The sequence below is a fragment of the Cynocephalus volans genome, chromosome 2 (assembly GCF_027409185.1).
Source record: "Cynocephalus volans isolate mCynVol1 chromosome 2, mCynVol1.pri, whole genome shotgun sequence".
NCBI classification, from domain to species: Eukaryota; Metazoa; Chordata; class Mammalia; order Dermoptera; family Cynocephalidae; genus Cynocephalus; species Cynocephalus volans.
Genome location: NC_084461.1, coordinates 124760792 through 124786830, shown reverse-complemented (window position 1 = coordinate 124786830; position 26039 = coordinate 124760792). Strand labels below are relative to the sequence as shown.

The following is a 26039-nucleotide window of genomic DNA, read 5'->3' as shown; positions in this document are numbered from 1 at the left end:
CATTGCAAAAAGTTTGTATTGTAAAAAATTGCAATAAGCATAGTCAAAAGGCAAATGACATAATGAGAGAAAATATTTGCAACCTATATCTTGCACAAAGGGCTAATATCCCTAATAGATAAGTAAGTTTTTACAAATTTAGGAGAAAACACTAAAAAAACGAATAGAAAAATGAATGTAAAACATGAACAGATAATTCAGAAAAGATATAAACTGGCTCTAAAACATATGAAAAGCTATTTAACCTCACTAATAACGAGAGAAATTCTAATTAAAACTATTTTATTTTATTTTATTTTTTTACCAGATTGGCAAAAATTAAAAAGCTTGACAACATACTCTGTAGATGAGACTAAGGGACAATAGGCATTTTCATCTGTTTGTAGGAATGTAAAATTGTAGAATCTGTAAGGAGGGAAATGGTTATATCTAACAAAACTAGATATGCACTTACCCTAAGACCCAGCAATTGCACTGTTAGGAATTCATCCTGAACATATACTTTGAAAATTACAAAACTACATATAGCCTAACTTGTTTATTATAGCATTATTTGTAATTGCAAAAATATTGGAAACTACCTAAATGACAAATTATAGATTATGATATGTACACATACAATGGAGTTTTCTAAAGCTATTTTTAAAATGAGAATTTTTATAACTTGGTACAGAATGATTTCCAGGATGTATTGTTAGTTTAGAACTTTTGCTTCCAACCATGTGGAACTAGACATACCACTATAAAAAAAACTAGGAAAGTTATCAACATATGTGGGAAAATTCTTTAAGACATTGACTCATAAGGAGGTGCAGGACTATAATTTATGAGAAAAGGAAAGCAAATGAGGATCTGCAAACTAGGATCTCCAATTTTTTGCCTAGAGACAGGAAAGGAAAAATCCAAGAATAATACCATGGTCTCTCTGAGCTGAGGAATAGAGATTAGAGTTCGGGGAGACTGAGGCAGCCAGAATTTATGGAACAGAGTACTGGAGAGAATGGAGCTACCTAAAGAACTCCAGAAATACAGCTAATGATCCCCTTTAGTCTTTGGCTGAATAATGACCTGAGCATGCATAGACTGACACTCCTCTGAAGCTGGGCAAAGAACGACTGCCAGGGATTTATTAGCTGAAGAATTCTTGGAGGTCACACAGGGCTGGCAAATGTTTGAATTCCATTTGGCCAGAATAAAGAGACCCTGCTGAACATTCAGAGCAACCAAGTCAGAATTTAGTAGTAGGACTAAACTATCCCAAGGCAAAGGCTGCTATAGACCTGTGCCAGCAAAACTTAAAAACAAGTTTTGAAAAAAATCAGCCTGTTCTGCAAAAAACTTAATTGCCTTCTAAAACAAACTTCAATACTTCTAAAAGCAAAACAACAAAATCCAAAAACTCAACAATGTAACATTTAAAGTGTCTGCTATCCAATAAACACATTACTAAGCATGCAAATAAGCAACAAATTGTGAACCCAAACCAGGAAGAAAAACATCACTAGAAATGACAGAGGTGACAAAATTAGCAGACAAGGACTTTAAAAATAGCTATTATAAATGTGCTCAAGGATTTAAAGGAAAACGTAGAGATAATGAGGAGAGAAATGGAGAAAAATAAAAGAATCAAATGGAACTTCTAAAAGTAAAAAATACAATATATGTAGTGAAAGCATCATGAGATGGGATTAGCAACAGACTAAACACTGAAGAATATCACTGAACTTGAAGACATAGCCACAGAAACTACCTAAATAGAATCAAACAGAGAAAAAAGATTGAAATAAATAAATAAACACAGCTTAAGGCATCTATGGGAGAATATCAAGAAATCTAACATAAGTAAAATTGTAGTCTCATAATTGGAGGAGATGGGTGCATGTGTGTCAGAAATACTTGAATAAATATGACCCCAAACTTCCTAAATTTGAAGAAAATTATAAACCCACAGGAGCAAGATGTTCAATAAACCCAAAGTAGGATGAACATAATAAAAAATACAACAAAGTCCTTCATAATCAAATGGCTAAAAGTCATTGATCAAATGAAAAATTTAGAAGCAGGCAGAGGAAAAGAAATATTAAATACAGGAGAACAAAAATAAGAAAGACTGTAGACTTCTAATCAAAAACAGTACAAGGCAGAAAAGAGAGGACAAGATCTTTAAAGTACCGAAAGAAAACAAAGGTCAGTCAAGAATTCTATATCCAGCAAAATCATCTTCCAAAAATGAAAGTGAAATAATTTTACGTGTTTGCACCACAAAAAAATTAAGTATGTGAGGTAATGCATATGTTAAATAGCTTGATTTAGCCATTCCACAATCTATACATATATCAAAACATCATGTTGTACATCATATACAATTTTTACTTGTCAATTAAAAAAATAAATTTAAAAAAAAGACAAAATAAAGATTTTTTTTTTTTCAGACAAACAAAAGTCAAGAAAATTTGCAACCAATAGACCTGAACTGCAAGCAATATTAAAGTAAGATCTTTGGTCTGAAGGGAAATGACACCAGATGGAAACTGGGATCTACATAAAGAAATTAGTAATAGAATATAAAAATGTAGGTTAAATATTAAAGACTTTTCACTTTTAATTTCTTTAAAATGTAAAAGTTAAAGCAAAAATAACAACATATTGTGGGGCTTATAATATATGCAGAAGTAAAATGTGTGACAACAATAGCACAAAAGATCAGAAAGGGGAAATGGAAGCATACTGTTTTAAGGCACTTACATTATGTGTGAGTAGTATAATATTATTTGAAGGCAGATGGTGATAAGTTAAAGATGCATATTGTAAATCCTAGAGCACCCACTTAAAAAATTAAAGAGAAAAATTTAACAAACTAATACCAGAGACAGAATAGCATACTAAACAATACTCAATGAATTTAAAAGAAGGCAGGAAAAGATAAAAGAAGGAATAAACAACAGATAGGATAAGGAGAAAACAAAGAGTAAGATGATAGACATAATTCCAATTTTATCAATATTACATTAAATGTAAGTGGTCTGCACATTTCAATTAAAAGTCAGAGATTCTCAAACTGGGTAAGAAAGCAAGACCCAACTATATCTTGTCTACAGAAAATGCACCTTCTATATAAAATGTGGAAAAAAAGATACCATGCAAACACTATAAGAAAGGTGAAGTGGCTATATTAATATTAGAAAAAAGTAGGCCTTAGAAGACGATATATTAGCAAAGATAAATTAAAACATTTCAAAATGATGAAAAGGTCAGTTTATCAAGTATCAAGAAGGCTTAACAATCCTAAATATCAATTTACCCAAAGAAAATTACCAGGAACAAAGAGGGACATTACATAATCATAAAAGAGCCAATCCACCAAGAAGACATAGTAACCTAAATGTGTATGTAGTAAACAACAGTTTCAAAACACATGAAGCAAAAACTGACAGACTGAAAGGTAAAATAGACAAATTCACCATTATAGTTGGAGACTTCAACAATTTGACAGTTGACAGAACAACAAACAAGGATACAGAGGAAGGGAACAATTGATAGAACTCTTTCTCAACAATTGATAGAATTAGAAACAAGTATATAGGAGAGGTAAATGACACTATTAACTAACAGAACCTAATAGACGCTTATAAAACATTCCATCCAACAAGAGAATATGTATTATTTTCAAGCACCATGGAACATTCTGATCATGTCCAGGGTCAGAAAACAAAACTCAACAAATTTGAAAGAATTGAAACATTTATAACATGTTCTTTGGCCATGCTGGAATTCAACTAAAAATCAATAACAGAAAGATAACAAGAAAATCCCCAAACACTTGGAAATAAACCTACACAATTTTGAATAACCCATGGGTCAAAGAGGAAGTATCAAATGAAAAATTTAAATATACTGAACTGAACTAAAACAAAAATACAATACATCAAAATTTGTGGAATGCTACTAAAGCAATCCTGAGAGGCAAATATATTGCATTAAATACAAGAGGAAAGGTCTCAAATCAATAAACTATGTTTCCACCTCAAGAAACTAGAAAAGGAAGAGCAAAGTAAACACAAAGCAAGCAGAAGCAAGGAAATAAATATGAGAGCATAAACTGATAAAACTGAACTGCTAGGCATATAACCAAAAGAAATTAAAACATATGTACATACAAAGACTTGTAGCAAATGTTTATAGCAACATTTTTCATAATAACCCCAAACTGGAAACAACTCAAATGTCCCTCAATGGATTAATGAATAAACAAAATGTGGAATATCCATACAATGGAATACTATTCAGCAATAAAAATGAATAAAGTACTGATACATGCAACAACATGGATGAACCTCAAAAATATGCCAAGTAAAGAGAGCCAGACATACACAAAAAACTACACATTGTATGATTATAGTTATACAAAATTCTTAGAAAAAGAAAAATTATAGTGACAGAAAGCAGATCAGTGGTTGCCTGGGGATAGGAGTGCTAATTGACTAAAAACAAGTAAAGGAAATCTTTGGGGAGATGAAAATGTTCTAAGACTGGATTTTGCTTATCCATTTACCCATTGATGGACACTTACAAAATGCTGATGAAAGAAATCAAAGAACATTGAAACAAATGGAGAAAGAGATATACAATGTTCATGAATTGGAAGACTAAACATAGTAAGATGTCAATTCTCCCCATTTTGATCTCTAGGCTTAACATGATTCCTATCAAAATATGAGCAAAAAAATTTTTTTTCAGATATAGACAAACATTCTAAGATTTTTATATGAAGGCACAGGCTCTACAATAACTAAAGCAATCTTGAAAAAGAGGAATAAAGTGAGAGGAATTACTCTAGCCAAATCTAAGACTAACAATGTTGCAATATTCATCAAGATAGTAATCTTAATTATCCTGATTTGATTATCACACATTATACACAAGTATTGATAATCAACTCTGTACCCTACAAATATGTATAATCAATTATGATTCAATTTTTAAAAAGTGTGGTATTGGGCTGAGCCCGTGGCGCACTCGGGAGAGTGTGGCGCTGGGAGCGTGGCAACGCTCCCGCCGCGGGTTCGGATCCTATATAGGGATGGCTGGTGCACTCACTGGCTGAGTACCGGTCATGAAAAAAGGCAAAAAAAAAAAAAAAAGTGTGGTATTGGCAGAGAGATACACACATAGTTCAGTGAAAGAGGATAGAAAACCCAGAAACAGACCCACACAAGTATGGCCAACTGATTATTTTGAGCCATAAAGAAATTTTATTGTCTCTCATACCTCTCCATACTATTTTTGCAACTTCCAGGGAATCTATTGTGATTTTAAATAAAAAGTGTTTTTAATATACAAACACTTAATACAGCTTCATATATGGAACAATATATGAAACAAATACTAATAGAGTTAAAAGGAAGAAATAAATCTATATTTGGAGTTAGAGATTTCAAGTCTCTTCTGTTGGTGATTGATAGAACAAGTAGACAAAGAATCAGTAAGAAAACAGAAGGCCTGAACAACACTATCAACTAACTTGACCTAGTTGACAATTATGGGATACAACAAAAACTGACAGCAGAATACACAGTTTTTTTTTGTTTGTTTTTTGTTTTTGTCTTTTTGTGACCGGTAAGGGGATCACAACCCTTGGTGTGGTGTCGCCCGCACTGCACTCAGCCAGTGAGCGCACCGGCCATTCCTATATAAGATCCGAACCCATGGTGGGAGCGCTGCTGCACTCCCAAGTGCTGCACTCTCCCGAGTGCACCACCGGGCCGGCCCTAGAATACACAGGTTTTAAGTGTGTAAGGAACATTGACTAAGATAGACCATATTCTGTACCATGAAACAAATTTTAATTTAAAAGAATAAAAATCATACAACATATACTCTTGGATCACAACAAAATTAAATTAGAAATCAATGACAAAAATATATTTGGATAATCCTCAAATATTTGGAAATTAAACAACACACTTTAAAATAATCCATGGGTCAAAGAAGAAATTGCAAGATGTATTAGAAAATACTTTGAACTAAATTATAATGGAAGCATAATAACCAAGATTAGTTGGATACAGCTAAAGCTCAGAACAAAATTTTATTTATTTACATGTTTATATTAGAAAAAGAAAGGTATAAAATCAGTGATCTAAGCTACAATCCTAAGAAGCTAAAAAAAAAAGGAAGAGTAAATTAAACATAAAGTAGGTAGAAGAAGGAAGAAAATAAAGATAAGAGTGAAAATTAATGAAATAAAAAATGAACAAACAATAGAGAAAAATCAATGAAACCAAAAGCTGTTTCCTAATAAACCAAAGAAAGTATAATAAATGTAAACTACAAATGAATATCCTTCATAACATATATGCAAAAATCCTGTACATAATACAAGCATATCAAATCCAGCAATATTAAAAAGGCTAATATATATGATGACAAACTTGAGCATATCCAAAAAAATGCAAGGTTGATTAAACATTCAAAAATCAATCTGTGGAATTTACCATATTGACAGAGTAAAATAGAAAAGCTATATGATCATCTCAATAAATGCAGTAAAGCATTTGACAAAATTTAACACTCATTCATTTTAAAAACTGTCTACAAATTAGAAATAGCAAAACTTCCTCAATCTGCTAAAAGGTAATCATGGACACTTAATAGTGAAAAACTGAATGTTTTTCCCCAGTAAAGATCAAAAACAAGGCAAGGATGTACACTGTCACCATTTCTATTCAGTTTTGCTCTGAAGTTCTAGCCAATGCAATAAGGCAAGTAAAATAAAGAAAAGAAGTACAGACTGAAAAGGAAGAAATAAAACTGTCTTTATTTGCATAAAACATGTTTATGTATGTAGAGAATCCTAAAGAATGTACAAAAAAGCTACTAGAACTAATAATTCAATTTGTTAAGGGCCCAGGAAACAAGGTCAACATACAAAAATAAATTGTATTTCTACATGTTAGCAATGATCAATTAGAAAAGGAATTTTTTAAAAATGTCATTTAGAATAACAGAAAGCATTAAATATTAAGCAATAAATTCACAAAATATGCAGAAGATCTGTACACTGAAATGCAAAACATTGCTAAGGAAAATTGAAGAATACTTAGATTAAATGAAGAGATATACCATGTTTGTGGACTGAAAAATTCAATAATGTTACTTTTTCTCACATCAAAGCTACAGATTTAATGTATCCCTAATCAATATCCAGAAGTCTCTTTTGTTTTTAAATAAAGTGACAAAATATATAAAATTTAAAGGATCTAAAAATGGTAAAATAATTTTTTTTTGACTGGTAAGAGGATTGCAACCCTTGGCATGGTGTGGTCTGCAACACGCTCAGCGAGTGAGTGCACCAGCCATCTCTATATAGGATCCGAACCTGCGGCCTTGGCGCTACCAGCACCACACTCTCCTGAGTGAGCCAAGGGGCCGGTCCTGGTAAAATAATTTTTAAAAAAGAAAACAAAGTTGGAGAACTTACACTACCTTATTTTAATACTTTATTATAACACTACAGTAACTGAGACGATGTGTGTGTGTGTGTGTCTACATGTGTGCATATATGTATACACACACTCAGAGCACAGAAAAAGACCCACACATACATACATACATAGCAAAATGATTTTTGATGAAGTTACCAAGATTATTTAATGGTAGAAGGATAGCCTTTTCAGCAAATTTTTCCAAAGGGACAACTGGATATACTTTTGGAAAAATATGAATCTTCAGCCTTAGCTCACTACATACACAAACACCAACTCAAAACAATTCATAGACCAAACTGTGAATGGTAAATCTATAAAACTTGTAGAAGAAAATCATCATATGTTTTCAGTAGGCAAAGTCTTCTTAAATAGAACATAAGAAATACAAACTATAAAAGAAAAATGAATAAATTGGGCTTTATCAAAATTGCAACTTCTGTACTTCAAAAGATACTACTGAGAAAATGAAAACACGAGTCACAATCTGGGATAAATATCCACAAAACATGTATGTGACATAGAACTCAAATCTGGAATATAGTTTTTAAAACTCTCATAGATCAGTTTAAAGAAGCCAATAAAACTCAGTTAAAGATGAGCAAAAGATTTGAGTAGACACTTCAAGAAGATATACAAATAGCCAATAAACACATGAACAGATGCTCAATATCTTATAAAAAGAATTTGGGTTTTTTTTGGTGGCTGTTCAGTATGGGGATCTGAACCCCTGACTTTGGTCTTACAACACCACACTCTAACAAACTGAGCTAACCAGCAGCATACTGTGCAATATCTTTCACGCAAACTGAAACCACCATGATATGGTACTACCTACCCATTAGAACAGCTAAAATTTTTAAAACATGACAATAGAAAGTACTGGTGAGGGCATAGAGCAAGTGGAATGTAAAGTAACATTACAACTTTGAAAAATAGTTTTGTAGCTTCTTATAAAGATAAATATACTCTTCCCATATCATAGGACCCAGCAATTCTGCTTTTAGGTATTTACCCAAGAGAAATTTTTAAAATGCCCACAAAATGACTTGTATGCAATTGTTCATATCACCTTGCTTCAGAATAGCACAAAACCGGAAACTCAAATGGCCATCAACCATTGAATGGATAAACAAATTGTGATATATCCATACAATCCACTACTGCTCAGCAATCAAAAGGAAGGAGCTACTGATACATGCAACAACATGGATGAATTTCAAAAGCATGTTGAGCAAAAAGAAGGCAGACACAAAATTTTCATGTTACAGAATTCCATTTAGATGAAATTCTGGAGCAGACAAAACTAATTTATAGTGACAGGAGGCAGATCAGCCATTGTGTGGAGCTGGGGATGTGAGGAATTGACTGCAAAGGTTATGAAGGAAGTTTTGAAGGTTATAAAAATGTTCTATATTTTGATTGTGGTGTTGGTTACAGAGATGTAAACTTTTGCCAAAATTAATTGAGCTGTATAATTTTTAAGGGTAAATTTTATTGTATATATATTACATGTCAATAAATCTGATAAGTTTTAAAAAGCAAAGTGCAAAAGAGGATATACAGGCAGTCTTCTCTTTGTACAATAGAGCAGGAGCTTAAAAATGCCGATGCATTGTATTCACTCATAAGTGAGAGCTAAGAGAGAAAGAAGGAAGGGAAGAAAGACCACAGTGGCGCATTGGACTTGCAGAGGGAGAGAGCACACCTAAGGATACAAATTGGAGTGGGGGAAAGGGGAATGGTGAGGTTGGTCATGGATAATTGGGTGGGGGACATGGGGTATAATCGCAATTTGTGGTAATGGGAATGCTGCCAGTATGGATCTGGCCATCACATCTTGGGCACGAGTGGCGACAATCAGCTTTGTATCTCATGAATATTCATAACCAATTAAAAAAGATTTGCATAAAAAATGCCCATGCAAGCTGAAACTGTAAAGTGATCTTAATAATTAATGGGAAAAATTATGGTTGTTCTTTGACCTTTAAAAATTTTCATCAAAATATTAAAAACTCTTACTGTTGGTTACAAATTTATAGGAAATAAAAAAATTGTAAAACTAATATTTACGTAATACAGTGTAATTTAAAACATTAGAACTATCGAGGATGAAAGGGTTTTATTTATTTGTAAAAAACACATAAAGAAATGTTTGAAGAGTGTTTGGCTTCTTATCCTATCATTTATGATAGGTGGTAAGCAAATCGCCATACTCCTTTCTAAGTTTGGATCAACTTCCAACACTTTATGCTTTAAGCTTTTTTTTAAAAAAGATGACCGGTAAGGGGATCTTAACCCTTGACTGGGTGTTGTCAGCACCACACTCACCCGGTGAGCTAACCGGCCATCCCTATATGGGATCCGAACCGACAGCCTTGGTGCTACCAGCACCGCACTCTCCTGAGTGAGCCATGGGCCAGCCCAATCCTTTAAGCTTTTAATGCAGTAAAATATCTCTGAGAGTTCCTTTAATATGAAGTTTTTTGCTGGCATCACTTTCTTTGGGAGATCCTCATCCTTTTTGTCACAACCACTTTCCCCATTTATGCCAAAAGTTCACATTAACTGAGTTCTTCTGGCTGCATGTCTAGAGATTCTTGAAGGCAGCGGTGTCAACATTCCCATGGTCAGCTGTTTCTTCTATAACTCCATTTATGTTCAGTTTGAATTTCATTGACAGTATTATCACTTTTGTTTCTTTGCTGCACTTTTCTCTTTTGGCCAATTCCCTCTATACATTTTTGTTTATCACTGGGAGACAAGGCAACACAAAAGCATGCTCTGGTGTCTGTGCATGACTTAAATAAAAGATGCACAGTTACCAATCACTGACAGATTTTGAAAAAAGCCATGTGATTGGTCACCGATCATGGTGCCCATCTGTTATTTGCAAAGTGATTTGTGGACTGAAGGGCTAGTAGTGAAGTTTTTACTTTATGCAATTACTCAGAGTTAATATACCATGGTAACCGAAATTTAAACTATTTTTAGGAGACTGGCATCATTTAAACTGTGGTAACTGAAATTTGTTTATGTTGGTACCATTCAAAGTCAGGACTGCCTTCATGGTATGTTACTTTTTGGGTAAAAAAGAAGGGGAAATAAGAGAATATAAATACAAGTATATGTGGTTATCATTTTGCAAAAAGAAACACAGACAGGATAAACCATAAATTAATAAAATTAATTGTCTACAGTGTGTGGTGTGAATGAGACAGAAGGGATGGGGAAGGAGTAACAATTTTCTGAGTACTCTTTTTTTATATATATAGTTTTAACTTTAACTATGTTAATGTTTTACATATTCAAAAAAGAATACTAATCAATAAGGGTGTGGAAAAATCTCTAAAACTGCATACAATAGAAATGAATAAACGACTTTATTTTCAAATGAATTACATAACCATACTACAAGTAACTTTTGAACACCATACTTTGACTCCATACCCTAGTTTAAAGACAACCAATGGCAATCAAATCTTGGACTCTATAGCTTTGTTTTTCTCATTGGTATGGATGGATATAGCAGTTCTGAAACTACTTTCTGTGTATTTTAGGATTGAAACAATGAGTAAATATATCCTGCTATGCTCCCACATTCCATCAGCATGCTTTCAGAATAGCCTGGCTCTTGATCCCCTGTTACTTTTATTTGTTACTCTCATACAGGGGCATAGTCCACCCCCAAGTGCTAATCTGTGACAACTCCCTGGTTAATTCACAAAACACATCTAAAGCACAGCATGTACTGCATAGTTACCACTCACAAAAATGGTGACATGACTATGGGCTCTTACAGAGAGACCAGTACTCTCTGGGACATGGCCCAGCCATATGCCTGGATCAGAACAATCCTCAAGCATTGGCTGAGCCTGCAAAGATCTCACCTCTAGCCCATAGAGAAGATCAGAGGGTGGACAGCTTGGGTGAACAGGCTCCCCTGCCATAGGTGCACTGGGTGACTTCACCATCATGAAGCTATCACTCCGAGTGGGTGCAGAAGCCAAGGGTGTACAGCCATGAGAGTGGCCTCCCACATCAACAAACTTGATAGGATCATCTGACCCTAGCTGGATTCGGAGGATCCCATTGGAAGGAGGAAGCCCCTCCCTCCTTCGAGATCTGGTCAGACAGGCACAGGTGCCAGCGGGAAAACAAGTCACTCCGCAGGCAGCCCCACGAAGACACTTAGACAGTAATGCCACGAATGAACCAAAGGAGACAAAGCAAATTGCCACTAGGGACACAGCCAAGTAAAGGGTCAGACGGGATTCTCCTTCCCTTGGAGCTGATGATTCTCGAAGATCAGGGACAACTGGATGAGTGTCTTCCTCTAAGGACACTAGGAGAGTAACAGAGGTAGAGAGTGGCGGGCTACCACTATCCTTCACCACAATGACCAGCTTCTGTGGTGGGAGATCAGCTGGGATGGGAACAGCCGTCCGCACCTCCCCAGCATAGCGAGAGACTGCAAACAGGCTGGGATCTGGGGCCTCCAGGAGCTGATAGGAAACCCAAGCATTGTAACCTGAATCCAAGTCCACAGCGGTCACCTTTGTGACCAGGTGGCCAGCACCAACTGATGGAGGCAGTGCTTGGGGACATAAGGAACCAGGCCTGGCCCGAGGGCGAAGCACAGCTGGGCATTGTCATTGAGGTTCAACACAAATAGACGAACTGTCACAGTGCTGCTGGACACATTATGCTGGAAACCAGGGTTCTCACTGTTGCAAAAGAAAAATACAAAGATGGAAAGTGGGAAGGCTAGGAAGAACCTGATTTGGAGATATTCAAATGAACTCAACATTTCGAGGGTGTCTGCATAGATATACATAAGGATGACTTTTTCCTAGTTGTCTGCTGAAATGCCTAGAAACAGTGACAGCCCGTTAGCAATGAGCACACCTAGTACCTAGATCTTAGTTTCTAAATACTATTCCCCACTTAAAAGAAGCAGGGATTTTTTGGATAAATGATTCATCTCAGGACTGAAGCAGGGAAAGTATAATATGAGCCTATATTATCTTCTTATGTCAGAAAGTAAGAAAGGGCTCAAGAAAATGACAGTATGACAAAAGAACACAGAAACCAGCTTGAAGAGGTTCTTATTGGCAAAATCTAGAACAATTTGAGATCAAAATAAAAAATGGCAATAATGGAATATAACTCATTGAAAAAACCACATAAGCCATACATGAACAAATAAATGAGAAGGGAAAGTTTTTTCTTGCACTGTAATGCCAGATAATAAGTGTAGAAGAAATGATTATAAGTAGAGTTAGAAAATTATCTCCCCTTGAGTGCAGGCTGGACCAAGAGACTTTGCTTCTAATAAACTGAATACAGCAAAAGTGATGGCATGTCACTTTTAAAATTAGTTTACAAGAAGATTGTGGTTTCCATCATGTTTGCCCTCTCTGGCTCTCTCCTTTGCTTACTCTGCTGGAAGCCGGCTGCCATATTTTGAGCTGCCCTATGCAGAGGACCACATGGCAAGGAACTGAGATAGGCCTCCAGCCATCCAGCAAGAAATTGGGGCCTTTATCCCAACACTTCATGAGGAACTGAATTTTGCCAATAACTATGTGAGAGAATTAGGAGTGGATCTTTCCTCAGTTTACCCTTCAGATGAGACAACAGCCCTAGCTGACACCTTAATTGCAGCCTTGTGAGAGACTCTGAGGCAGAGGCACCCAGCAAAGCCATACCCAGATTCCTGATTCATAAAACAAGTGTCTGTTTTAAGTCACTAAGTTTTGGGATAATTTGTTACACAGCAATGGATAACTAATATACTATTTTTAAAAAGCCTAGTTTAAATGTAATCATTAGGAAACAAAACAAATGCAAGTTAAGAACATTCCACAAAATAAATGGCTTTTACTCTTTAAAAATCTCAGTTTTATATAAACAAAGCAAGGCTGAGAAAATTCTTTAGATTAAAGTAAAATAAAGAGACATGACAACTAAATGCAATGTGTGACCCTGGGCTTAAAAAAATTACCGTAAAGTATTGGTAAAATTTGCATATGGACTATAGCTTAGATAATCGTATTGTATCCATGTCAAATTGTTTGATTTTCATAATAGAAATTTGGTTATATAAAAGAATGTCCTTGTTCTTAGAAAACATGCATGATGTGTTTAGGAATAAAAGGCACAATGTCTGCAACTTACTCCCAAATGGTTCATAAAAACATAAATAATGTATATGTACACACACACATGTGTGTATATATAGAGAGACAGAGTGATAAAGGAAATATAGCAAAATATAAAATATTAGTGCTCGCTTCGGCAGCAAATATACTGAAATATAAAATATTAACAATAGGTGAATCTGGGTGAAGGGTATACAGTTCTTTGTACAAGTCTTGTAACTTTTCTGTCAATTTGAAATCATTTCAAAATAGAAAGTTAAAAATAAAACTTCCTGTGAAATACCTATCAAAAATACAGACTGGGCTGGCCAGTTAACTCAGTTGGTTAGGGCATGGTGTTGTAACACCAAGTCAAGGGTTCAGATCCCCAAACTGGACAGCTGCAAAAACAGAAACAAAGCTATTTACTTTTTGAGCCAGCAATTCCAATTTCATTTCTGAGAATTCATCCCACATACATGCTGCATATGTACAAAATAACGTAAGTATAAGGCTGTTCAATGCAATTGTTTTTAATACTCAAAGACTGAAAACAACTAAAGTATTCATTTATAAGAAACTGGTTAATAGTCCAATGGAATACTAAGAAGCTTTTTAAAAAGAAGCTTTTTATGTATTAATATGGAAGGATTTTTAAAGGATCTGTTGTGAAGAAAGCAAGATAGAGAGCAGTGTATGTTATGTTTTTCATAAGAGAAGTGGAGGAATAAGAATATGTATCCATATTCACATAAAGAAATGCTGAAAGGATACATAATAAACTAACAAAATGTTTAATTAAGTGGAAAGGAGAAAATGGATGGGATAGGAGTAGGATAGAGATAGGATTGAGACGTCTCAATATATGGCTATTTTTTTGTTTTGATTTTTGAAACACGTTAATGTGATTCCTATCCAAAAATAAGATAAATTACTAAGATTGAGGTAGATGGCAGACCTCTAAGAACTCAAATGGAAAAGTTCCTTGAGATATTAACTGGAAAAAGCAAGTTGCAGAACAGTATATATACTGTAAAATGATCCCTCTTGTGCAAAAAAAGCACACATACACTTACATATACTGTACGTGGAAATGCTTGTAAGTATACATACATAACCAGGTATTAATAGTAGTGATCTCTTGGAGGTGAGTCTGAGGCATGGTGGTGTAGCAGTGGGTAATATGATGTTTTATTTTCTTAAGTTTCTTTTAAATTGTAGTATAATTTATTTACAGTCAAATGCAAGAATCCAATTCAATGGGTTTTGGAAAATGTATACACTGATATAACCCATCCATCTATCTTCCTCGGGGGAAAAGTTCTACCATCATTTATACTGTTGGTTTCAACTTTAAAGTGCTGAGGATTCTACAGTATGTTTAAGATAAGTGTGGGCATACAATCCTTCAAATGTATTCATAATATTAAAACCCAACAATTTTGTTATGATTGCTATGCATCTTTTGTCCTAAACATTACTTCTCTGAAAATTTACTGTTTATAACCCAAAAAGAGATGATGAAAAATGAGATTAAAAATTTTCATGGAGAACATACAATCATGTGAAAGAAAATTAAACAAAAAATTAAAACAGCCTGATAAATTATAATCCAAACAGAATTCTGGAAGCAAAAAGAACTGAACACTGAGATAGTCTGAAGAGTGGAGTATGAATTAGAGAAAATTCTCTGGGTGCTGGATATTTCCTATAGTGAAAAAGAGATCAGGAAGAAAAATAAACAGGGGTAGCTCAGCCATAACCCCCAAAACAAACCAGTGTGGAGCCATCAGGAAGCATATTATGCTCAGCCTTATAAAGATGTTCCCATCTGAGTAGATTATCACAATGGAGGAAATCAGAGTGAAAGAATAGTGACCTTAGGTCTAACCACAAACTTAATATCTACGCTTGGATATTTCTCAGACTCTCAAACTGAACATGCCTACAACTTAACTCTTACTTTCTTTTAGATCTCTCTCTAGTTTTCCACATCTCATTAAATGGTACCTTTGTCCATCCAGCTCCTTAATTTTGAAACCTATAAATCACTCTTAATCCCCCTTCATCTATTGTATTAATTCAGTCAAAATATTTTATTGAGGATCTACCACTTCCCAGACAGCAATCTTGCCAGACACTGAGGTCTATATTAATAAACAAAATAGTCTCTGCCATTGTGTAGTTTATATTCCACCTACTCTATTATTGTCTTATTGAATCATTTCCTTAAATATATCTCCAATCCACCCTTTATTTCTATATCTACTGCCTCCCTTTTAATCCAAGCCACCACCATTTACCAGAAACATTGCCACAGTCTCCTATTTGGTCTTCCTATTTCCTTTATAACCCTCATAAATCAATTCTCCATACAGCAGACAAACTAATCTTAAAAACTCAAATCATATCTTGTCACTGCCTTGTTAAAAACCTTTCAATAGCAAGGGTAGTTAGAATAAAATCCAAACTCTTTAATGTGATTTATAAGGCTCTGCCTGCCTTACTAATCTCATCTATTTATTTTCCACTTCCAATCTCCCAAGTCCTTTTCAACTGCTCAAGTCACACCTTTTCTTTCATTTTTTTTTTTTAGGACCTTTACACATGCTATTCTCTCTGCCTGACAATTTTCTTTTTCACTCTTCTTGTTACCTAGCTAACATCTACTCATCCTTCAGATCTCACTCTAAATATCACTTCCTGAAGGAAGCCTTTCCTGACCTTCGAACTAGGCCAGGCTTGCCTATTATAAGCTCTCTTGGTGCTGTTGTATTTCTCTTTGGTGGCATTTATCAGACCTGTAAAAGACTATGTATTAGAATGGGGGGCACTGAGGCAGGAATCATATCTGCCTTGTTCACTGCTGTATCCTTGGCACCTAGGACAGTGCCTTACTTAAAGTAGGCAGTTGAGAAATATTTGTTACATAAATAAATAAATGAACAACCCACTACCAGACTTGGGCACATACCAACGTTCACTCTGTGTCTGGGTGGGCTCTCCCAACCTATACAACTGCAGAGAATGGAAGCCTGAACTTATGAAGAGGTGGTTTAGACTTGTACTATATTCTCTCACATTACATTCTCATACAATACAGTGTGAGAATAGAGCACTCTGCACTTATTTTTCAAAAGCATATAAAATATACAAAAAAAGTTTGTCTGTAAACTAGGAATGAAAAATCAGAAAATAAAATCAAAAGTCAATATTATTTACAATAACATTAAAAAACACCAAATATGTAGGAATGATTAAATAAAAGATATTCAAGACCTCTACACTGAAAACTATAAAACATAGCTGAGAGAGCTAATTAAAGAAGACCTAATTAAATGGAAATATATACCATGTTCATGGATTGGACATCTCATTTTTTTTTTTTTTTTTTTGTCTTTTTCGTGACCGGCAGTCAGCCAGTGAGCGCACCGGCCATTCCTATATAGGATCCAAACCCGCGGTGGGAGCGCTGCTGTGCTCCCAAGTGCTGCACTCTCCCAAGTGTGCCACAGGGCTGACCCGACATCTCATTATTTTTAAGATGACCCTCCCACCCCCCACACTGCCTCCCCAATAGAGCTAGAGAATCAGAGCAATCCTATTCAAAACTCTTGCAGGCTTTGTCCCCCTGAAAACTGATGAGATGATTCTAACTTAATTGGGAAGACACATGACCAAAAACAGTCAAAATAATATTGTAAAAGAAGAAAAAAAGTTGGAAGATTTACCTACTTGACTTCAAGGCTTACTACAACAATCAACCAAATAATTAGCTATAATAATCAAGACAGTGTGGTATTAGCAAAAGAATAGACAAATAGATCAATGGAATATGATAGAGAACATAGAAATAAAACCACATATATCAGTGAAATGATTTTCAACAAGAGTGCAAAAGCAATCCAATAGAAAAAGGAAAAATTTTTCAATGAATGGTGCAGAAAAATATGGGAAAAAAAGAACCTTGACTGCTACCTCGCTGAATTGCTACTTCATACCACATGCAAAAAGCAATTTTTTTTTCCACCCAGCAGCACAGGGAACTGAGCCCTTGACCTTGGTGTTGCAAGGTGGCCCTCTAACCAACTGAGCTACCCTCAACCCACAAAAAGCAATTTTAAATGAGGTAAATAGAAAGGAAGAGCCAACAATTATCAAATAAGTACCTTTTGCTCACTGGAAATATTCAGTGTCTCCCCTGAAATACTGCTAAATCAAGGTATTACACAAGATGAATCCAGTACACCCAAGTGACATTTTGTTGAAATGGTTGCCTTTTCTTGGTCTCCAGCTTTAGCAGACTCTTCAGGTGAGCATTGGAATCCAGTTTGAAGATGCCAAATTATCTGATTTGCTGAATTCCTCTTACAGTCCAAAACCCAGGAAGCATTTATAATAAAATTAACATTGTGGAATATACTATAAGGCATATGTACTTCACAGGGCATGGTTTTCCAAAGCCTTGCAGTTTCAAATATTGACCTTGCAGAAGACTGGAAAATTTCCTCAGGCTATAAAGTCTCTGGTGTAAGATAAAGATTTGTGGCACAGCAAGGTTGCTGGCTCAAAGACAGACTAGTTACTGATTATTATGTAAAGATACTGCAAAATTGCTGTAAGATCACTTAATTGTCTAAGGGAATGTCATCTGACTTGTTTCACTGAAAGTTACCAGCCTATATTGTTAAATTATAACTACACCTATGTCTCTTCCTGTAACTTCCTGGTCTGGAAAATAAATGCAGGAAGAGAACCCCAATTCGGCATTGATTTCCTGAGGAAGGGTTGGCTCTCACTTGAGCATTCCCAGGGAGATTAAGCACTTCGGGGTCTCTCACTGCTCAGAAGAGGTGGGCTTTGAGTAATCCTTTGCGTCTCCATCACCCAGGCGAAGAGGGGTGACAAACCCATGGGGGGTGAAGCAACACAAAGCAACATAACATAGCTTAGATAGACCACAGAACCCATGCCAATAAGGAAACCCACTGAATAACCAAACTTTTATGTATCTTCCTACTAATATTCTCCCCCCCCCCTTGTAGCAGTTATTATTGCTACTTATTTAGAACAAAGTTATTGTTTCCAGGTTTGGACGTTGGCTAGCCGAGGGAGGAGAAGACACACTGGCTGGCTTTCAGACAATGGGACCTGGCCTCCACCTCCCTCCAAGTCGCGTTAAAATCAGAAGGGCGTGGGACTCCCCACTCCTGCGTGCACCGCCCCTGGCCCTGTCCCCTCACGCATCTGGCTGGGACCCTGAGGCTAGTCTTGTGCACTTACTTCTTTTTTTAATTAGCATATTCATTATTACAAATCATAATTTTTATTTATACCCTCTACCTGACCTATCACTCCCCAATCTCCCTCCCTCCCTCCTCCACATCTCTAGTGTCCTTAGATTTGTTCTCTCCTGAAAGTTCAATGTATTATTGTGGTCTTCTCTTCCTTCCTTCCTTCTTTTCTTCTTTTCTTCCTTCCTTCCTTCCCTTATTTCTTAGCACACAGTTATGAGAGAGGACATGTAGTATTTATCTTTCTGTGTCTGGTTTATTTCACTTAACATTTCTCCAGGCTCATCCATGTTGCAACGAACGGCAGAATTTCATTCTTTTTTATGGCTGAGTAGTATTCCATTGTCTATATATACCACATTTTCCTTATCCAGTCATCCCTTGATGGACATCTAGGTTGGTTCCATATTTTGGCTACTGTAAACAGAGCTGTGATGAACATAGGAGTGTAGGTATCCCTTCAACATGATGATTTCCATTCCTTTGGATATATAGCCAGTAATGGAATTGCTGGATCCTATGGTAGATCTATCTGTAGATGTTTGAGAAACCTCCGTACTGTTTTCCAGAGTGGCTGTGCTAATTTACAGTTCCACCAACAGTCTAGAAGCGTTCCCCTTTTCCTGCATCCTCACCAGCATTTGTTATTCTTGTTCTTTTTAGTAATGGCCAGTCTAACTTACTGCGGTTTTGATTTACATTTCCCTCATGATTAGTAATTTTTTATGTACCTGTGGGACATTTGTTTATCTTCTTTTGAAAAATGTCTATTCACCTCCTTTGCCCATTTTTTAATTGGATTATTTGGTTTTTTATTGTATAGTTGTTTGAGTTCCCTATATATTCTCTTGATGTACCAGTAATTCTCCTTACACCTTTTTCAGAGTTTCCATATTACTCATTTTACATAATTTGGCTTTCCAAAGGTAATTATTTTTGTTATATTTTAGATTGCAAGCTTCTAATTATACAGTGAAATATTTGTACAATGGGGAATTTTGTATACAAATATTATTCTATATTTTAAAAGTGTTTTTAAAGTTCTAGTTCAGTAAAATGCTATGCTAATATTTTCTGGATCCATTTGTACAATCACCTGATTACAAAGAACACTCCATATCCAGCATTCTGTGCTAGCTCAAATTCACTTAAAGCATTTGAATTGGCCTAATTTCCCAAGCCTCAAGTAGATCATAGGAAGAGAAGCTCTTTGTACTATCAAGAATGGTGGAATGGACATGGGTAAGGTTACAAAATGCAGTCTAAATTCTTGTGGCACTCATAATCTAGCATGAAGAGGAAGGTTCAGCATGAGAAGGGGACGGTATCACTCAGTCATAAAAAGCTATTCAGTGAGATAATAGTTTTCAAGGTTTAGACCTAGCAACTTCCGTGAGTATTATTCTTATATTTATTAAAATGATAGGATACATTAGTATCGCTAAAGTTGTATACAACCCTCCCACTGCTAAATTCAACTTGCTTAAAAAAAAAAAAAAGATAGACTAATCTTATCAACCAGAATGTCTTTCTAGTGAGAGAAGACTTTTAAAACAGAAAGAATGAAGTCACATGTTGAGTGAGAAGTGATAAACAGTGATTCTGAGTTGTAAATATTCATCTTTTCTAGAACAATGATCAAGATTTGCTCTCCTACCCCCAATTCTTTGGATCAACACAATTTAAATATCAAAGTAAAATTATAGAATATAATCAAATAAATATAAATATAAATATGTATAATTAAGCATGTTACCTACCCTCAAGGCCCTAAATGCTATGGCCTCATTTGATACTCCTATCAGGCCCAACCACTGTCCCTAAAGCTCAGCATGCCAAATATTTTTCATCTTAGCTTTTGGTCCTGCTGCCAGAAATGCTCCTCCCTGAGATCTTTGAAAATATTTCATGCTAGAAGAAAATCTGCTGTGATTGAACTTAATTTCATCAAGCATTTCTCACCTTAAAGGGTGGATTCCAGCCCAAGCAATGCAAATCATCAGAATCATCCCCTTCCCCTGAGGGGATTTCTGCAGTGACCTTGCTATATTCCTTCTGAGGAGTAGGGCTTCAAAAAGGGAATTCACTCAGCCCTGGATAAGGAGCAGCACACATCTGGTAGGAATATGGCATCACAGAGCCACAGTTACCCTGAAGCCAGGGACCTAGAGTTGGGTAGAGATCTGTGGGTAAAGAATCTAAGACAGGGCCATTTCTGGGTCTTTGGCACTTCAAAACCAGGACAAATAATGTAATCAAGAATAAAAAAGAAACTAAAGTTAGGGAAATCACCAAATAAGAATTAATATTGGGTTCAGATTGTAACTTTGCAGAGTGCTTGCTGAGGTCCGGCAGCACTTCCTGCAGTCTGTTGGTGGAGACCAGGTGCCACGTGGCTGAGAGAGGCGGCTGTCCACTGTCGTGCACGACCAGCAGGCACTGGTGAGCCTCGTCCTTGTCACCCAAAGCACCAACCGTGGGCACCTCGCCAGGCTGAAGAGCATGGGGTTAATGGCCTGCAGCATGTGGTAGGACAGCCAGGCAATGTGTCCCGAGTCTGCGTCCACTGCCACCACCTTGGTGACCAGGTAGCCGGGCTCCGCCACACGCGGCACCGTGTCAAAGAGCGCCGAGCCGTCGGGCCCCAGCGCCGGGTACAGCACCCGCGGCGCGTTGTCGTTGCGGTCGCCCACCAACACGCGCAGGCTCACGTTGGCGCTGAGCGCGGGCGAGCCCTGGTCGCGGGCCTGCAGCGTCAGCTCGAAGGCGCGCAGCTGCTCGTGGTCGAAGGCGCGCTGCGCGAACACCACCCCGCTCTGTGCGCTCACGGACACGTAGGACGACAGCACCCGCGGCTCCAGGTCACTGGCTATTATCGAGTAGGAGACGTGGCCGTTGGGACCCAAGTCTGGGTCGGAGGCACTAATCTGGGCGATGGAGACTCCAGGTGGGTTGTTCTCGGCCACGTGGACCAAGTAGGACGCCTGGTGGAAAACCAGAACGTTGTCCTTGACGTCACCAGTGTGTAGGGTGACACTTGTGCTGGAGGAGAAAGGCGACTTGCCCTGGTTCAGTCGTTGGCTGTGATGGTGACCTTGTACTCTGTGGTCTGCTCCCGGTCCAGGACCCCGTCTGTTACAAGCCTGTGGTGATTTTTGGAAGAGGAGTCTATTCTGAAAGGTGCATTTTTCTTGTATCAGGCACGTGAACTCCCCACGTCTTCTCCTGAATCTGGATCTTTTGTTTTAAACAGAGTGGTTACCGTCCGAGGTGTAGAATCTTAGGGAATCATTGTGGAAATAGAAGCAAAAATCACTTCTGGGATATTGTTACTATCCTCCAGAATTTCGGTCTCAACTGTACACTGGGTAACCAGTCCTCCCCTGTTCCTTGCTTCCAAAACCGTAGAATAATTTTTAATCCCTTCTAAGTCCAAGTTACTTAAAGTTCTCGTTTCTCCACTATTTTGATCAAAGCCAAACTAGATATGGGAACTCTGGGCTGCAAAGGCATACATGATCTCTGCGTTGATGCCCTCCTCTTGGCCAGTGGCCCTCACCCTCAGCATGGATGTTCTAGGAGGCACAAATTCCCGAAGGCTGACCCTGTTATGCGTCCTGGATGAACACCGGGTGGTTGTCTCTGGTAATGACCACCAGGATCAGGATCTGAGTGGTGCTGTTTTGCAGTGGGTCCCCATCATCAAAAGCTGTTAGCATTAGGTGATGAGAACTCTGCTTTTCCCAGTCTAGTGGTTTCTCTAATACAAGTTCAACATATTTCTTTCCATTGTTGGTCTTTTACTTCCAAGATAAATACAGAGTTGCTACTAAGGTGGTAATTTTGTAAAAAATTGCTTCCAACATCAGGATCTTCTGGAGGTTCTGTTGCAAATCTTGCTCCAGGTGGGATCAACTCAGAGATATTTAGCTTAATAACATGCCTGCTGAACCAGGGGGCATTATCCTTCACATCCTGAATCTATTAACAAGAAAAATATTTAAAGGATTTCCAACTACCATTTTTAGATGTATGGCACAAACTATGTTTTGGGGGCATAACTTCCAATCCATCTTGCCACTCACAAATAAGTTTCTGCTTTCTTCTCTCAGTGTGAAGTATTCTTTTTCAGCATTAACCTCCAGCTTCCAAGTAGGTAAATCCTGGATACTGAGCCCTAGATCCTTGGCAAGGTTTCCCGCCACCAAACCCTTAGCCAGCTCCGGGGAGACTGAATAGCATACCTGCCCAAAGAAGGTCTGGCAGAACAAAAACAGCAGGAAGGGAAGGACTTGCTTTGGTCCCATCCAGTCCATCAGTCCAGTGATGTTCCCTATCTCTTCCACAGTCTGGGTCACTGCTGCTCCACCCCAGACAAAGCTGTTTCCAAACTGTACTTGGATTATAGAGTCTCCAGCCAAGAAGGAGCAGAGTTCATTTCCAGTGAATCCATGAGTTCCTCCATATAGATTTGTAGAACTAGGAGTCTGAATAGGAACGTTTCCCATCTGCTTCTGGATTTGCATTTCAGCAGATTAGGAAAGTCACCATGCAGGAATGTTAGGGGATCTGGTCCTTTATCTCTGTGTTGGAAATGGCCAACAAAAGCTGTCTGAGTCCCTACTCTTGAACGGCAGCCTGAAGAAATCAGAATGTGAGGTTCTGGAGAGTTGAGAACAAACAGAAAGATGTTTCTTACTGGAGCTGGCAAGTTGAAAGGTGGTAGTACAGTCTTGCTCACACAATGAAATATTCCTGGGAATTTATAACCTTAGTGACTTCTGCACATGAAGTCAAAGTGATGAATTTTTATTTCTACTTAACATTTGAGTATTTTTAGGCTAAGAATCTCTTTATATCCCCCCCCCGCACACACACCAAAGCTTTACTTTTTTCATTAACAGTCTCAGAATAAAATGTTGGCTGAATCTTCAGCTGAAAATATATAGGAAACTTTAAAGAGATTTCAGAATATGGAAATTTTATGGATTGGGGCATCTATTTTCAAAATTTAACAAATGTCCAGGTACTTATCTTTGTAAGATAGGTCAGAGACATTTTGATACAGAGGGAAAGCACATGTAAAATTACCGGTTTTGCACTATGATTCCTTTTTCCAAGAGACCACTTTCTAATTATTGAGCTCAAGCAATTTATTGAGTAATTAGAAGGTGTGCAAACCACTGTGTAAAATGCTTCAGAGAGTTAAAGATGAACTAAGAAATTATACCTGTTCTCAATGAAATTATGCATAGTAGATCTTTGTATGTCTTGTCTAAGAGAAATTATGGCGGTATCAAATTTGCATTAAGGTAAATTGTTTTGTCTGACTCTATGGTTTGTACAATGACAATATCTTTATATTTTCCCGAATCAGAGATCTTACAATATGGTATCCAGAAGCCACATCCTCTGTAAAATATTTTTTCAATTACCATTGCCATAGGCTATCTTTGCCATCAGAATTTTAAGAATGCATCTTAAACAGTGTTCTCTGTTATCGGTAACTTTCCATCAAAAATGGTTTTCTAAAAGTGAACTCCAAGCGTAACATACATTCAAGAGTAAATTTGACTCTTTCCTGAGCTATAAACTCATCAGTTTGATCAACATCCCTTCACAACTATATGTTTGCTTTTTCATACCTGATATCTTGTATGTGGAAAAAGCAGATTTTCCACCAGAACTATTCAAGTCATGGTCATATCTATACTCTGTTACATGTCATTGAAAAAATTGTGATACAGTCCACTCATTTATCATTAGCCTTCTAATTTGTTGGAAAATGATCTATGAATTGTGTAGTCTCAGCCAGGTTACTAGGCTATTGCTCTTTCAAGAAGCATAATACCTGTCCTGGAATGAAAGTGGTGGAAAAATGTCTGTTGACAGATTACATTCCAATTTTAAGTGTTATGAAACAGTGGAGCTACAACATTTAAATTATAGCTGAACACTTTGATTGACTTATTAGGTGAAATGAATGCATGCCCACATGCCATAACACATAGGAAGACAAGCAAATTCCTTCACATAATCTCATTACTGGAATCGGAAGAAATGTAAACATCCAAACCCATTGCCCAGTTACTCTCAGGAAACATTCAACAAATATCCTAATTATCTATCCTAAATTATCAACAAATATTCCAAATATTCTAAATATTTAAATATTTAAAGCTAAGCTATTAGTTTTGATTTTACTGGCCAAAACCAAACAACTCCAATCTTCAGGATTTGGTGATCTATTTTTCAGTTACATCACCAAGATCTTGTTGGAGTAAATTGCTCCTTTAATATAAGTTTCATAGGATGCTTGTTTAGTTTATAGTATGGTTCAGACAGAGAAAAACTAACACTCACAAAATTGTCTCCTATGAAACAATCTTACCTCCATCTTTTATGGCCTAAAACACATTCTCAGGCAAGAATGTGCCTAGGCACTTCAGATTTTTAAATTAGCTTTCACAAAAAATTTTTTAAATGGTTTTGTTTCCAACCACAGTTCACCCCATTGTACCACCTGGAGAAGGACACAAATCATTATTACTTTTCCCAACAGAATGTCAAGTGTGCGGGCACTGGAAGTATGAATTCTTTTCCCATCAACCATTAAAATGTGGCTACTGTTAGTTAATTAAATGTTATGAACCAGATGACTTGTATGTTATCCCTAGTTCTTACCACAGTCTTTCAAATTACATATTATCCCTATTTTACTGAAGCTCAAAGAGATTAATTTGTCGACGGTGACACAGTTAGTAAGTTACTTAATTGCAAAGCTGCTGACCTTCTGTGATACTTCTATGATACTACCAGAGTACTGGTATCAAGGCGGTAGTACCCAGAGCACATTCATTTGTTCATTGTTTAAACAACTGTTAAATGGAACCTATTCAGCTCAAACTGGAAGCATACTTGAGATCACTAACATATGAGGTATAGTCTAAGGGTCATAACAGTACCTCATATGAACTAGCTCTCAATGACTTGTCCCTAAATCAAGTCAGGTGAATAGAAATCAGCATAATTAGACCATGTTAGCTTAGCTTCCCAAATAATTTCTGTTTTCCTATTGACTGCCACATGAGAACTGGCCATGTGATAAACATTTTGAT

The 26039-nt window shown here is 36.8% G+C and overlaps 1 protein-coding gene and 1 pseudogene across 8 annotated transcripts in view; both read right to left on the bottom strand.

Annotated features, from left to right (window-relative positions):
- The window catches only part of LOC134369480 (protocadherin gamma-B7-like), a 30712-nt pseudogene extending 5394 nt beyond the window's left edge, over window positions 1–25318 (bottom strand).
- LOC134370930 (protocadherin gamma-C4) overlaps window positions 1–26039 on the bottom strand; it is a 135483-nt gene that overhangs the window by 38127 nt on the left and 71317 nt on the right. The window lies entirely within an intron of this gene.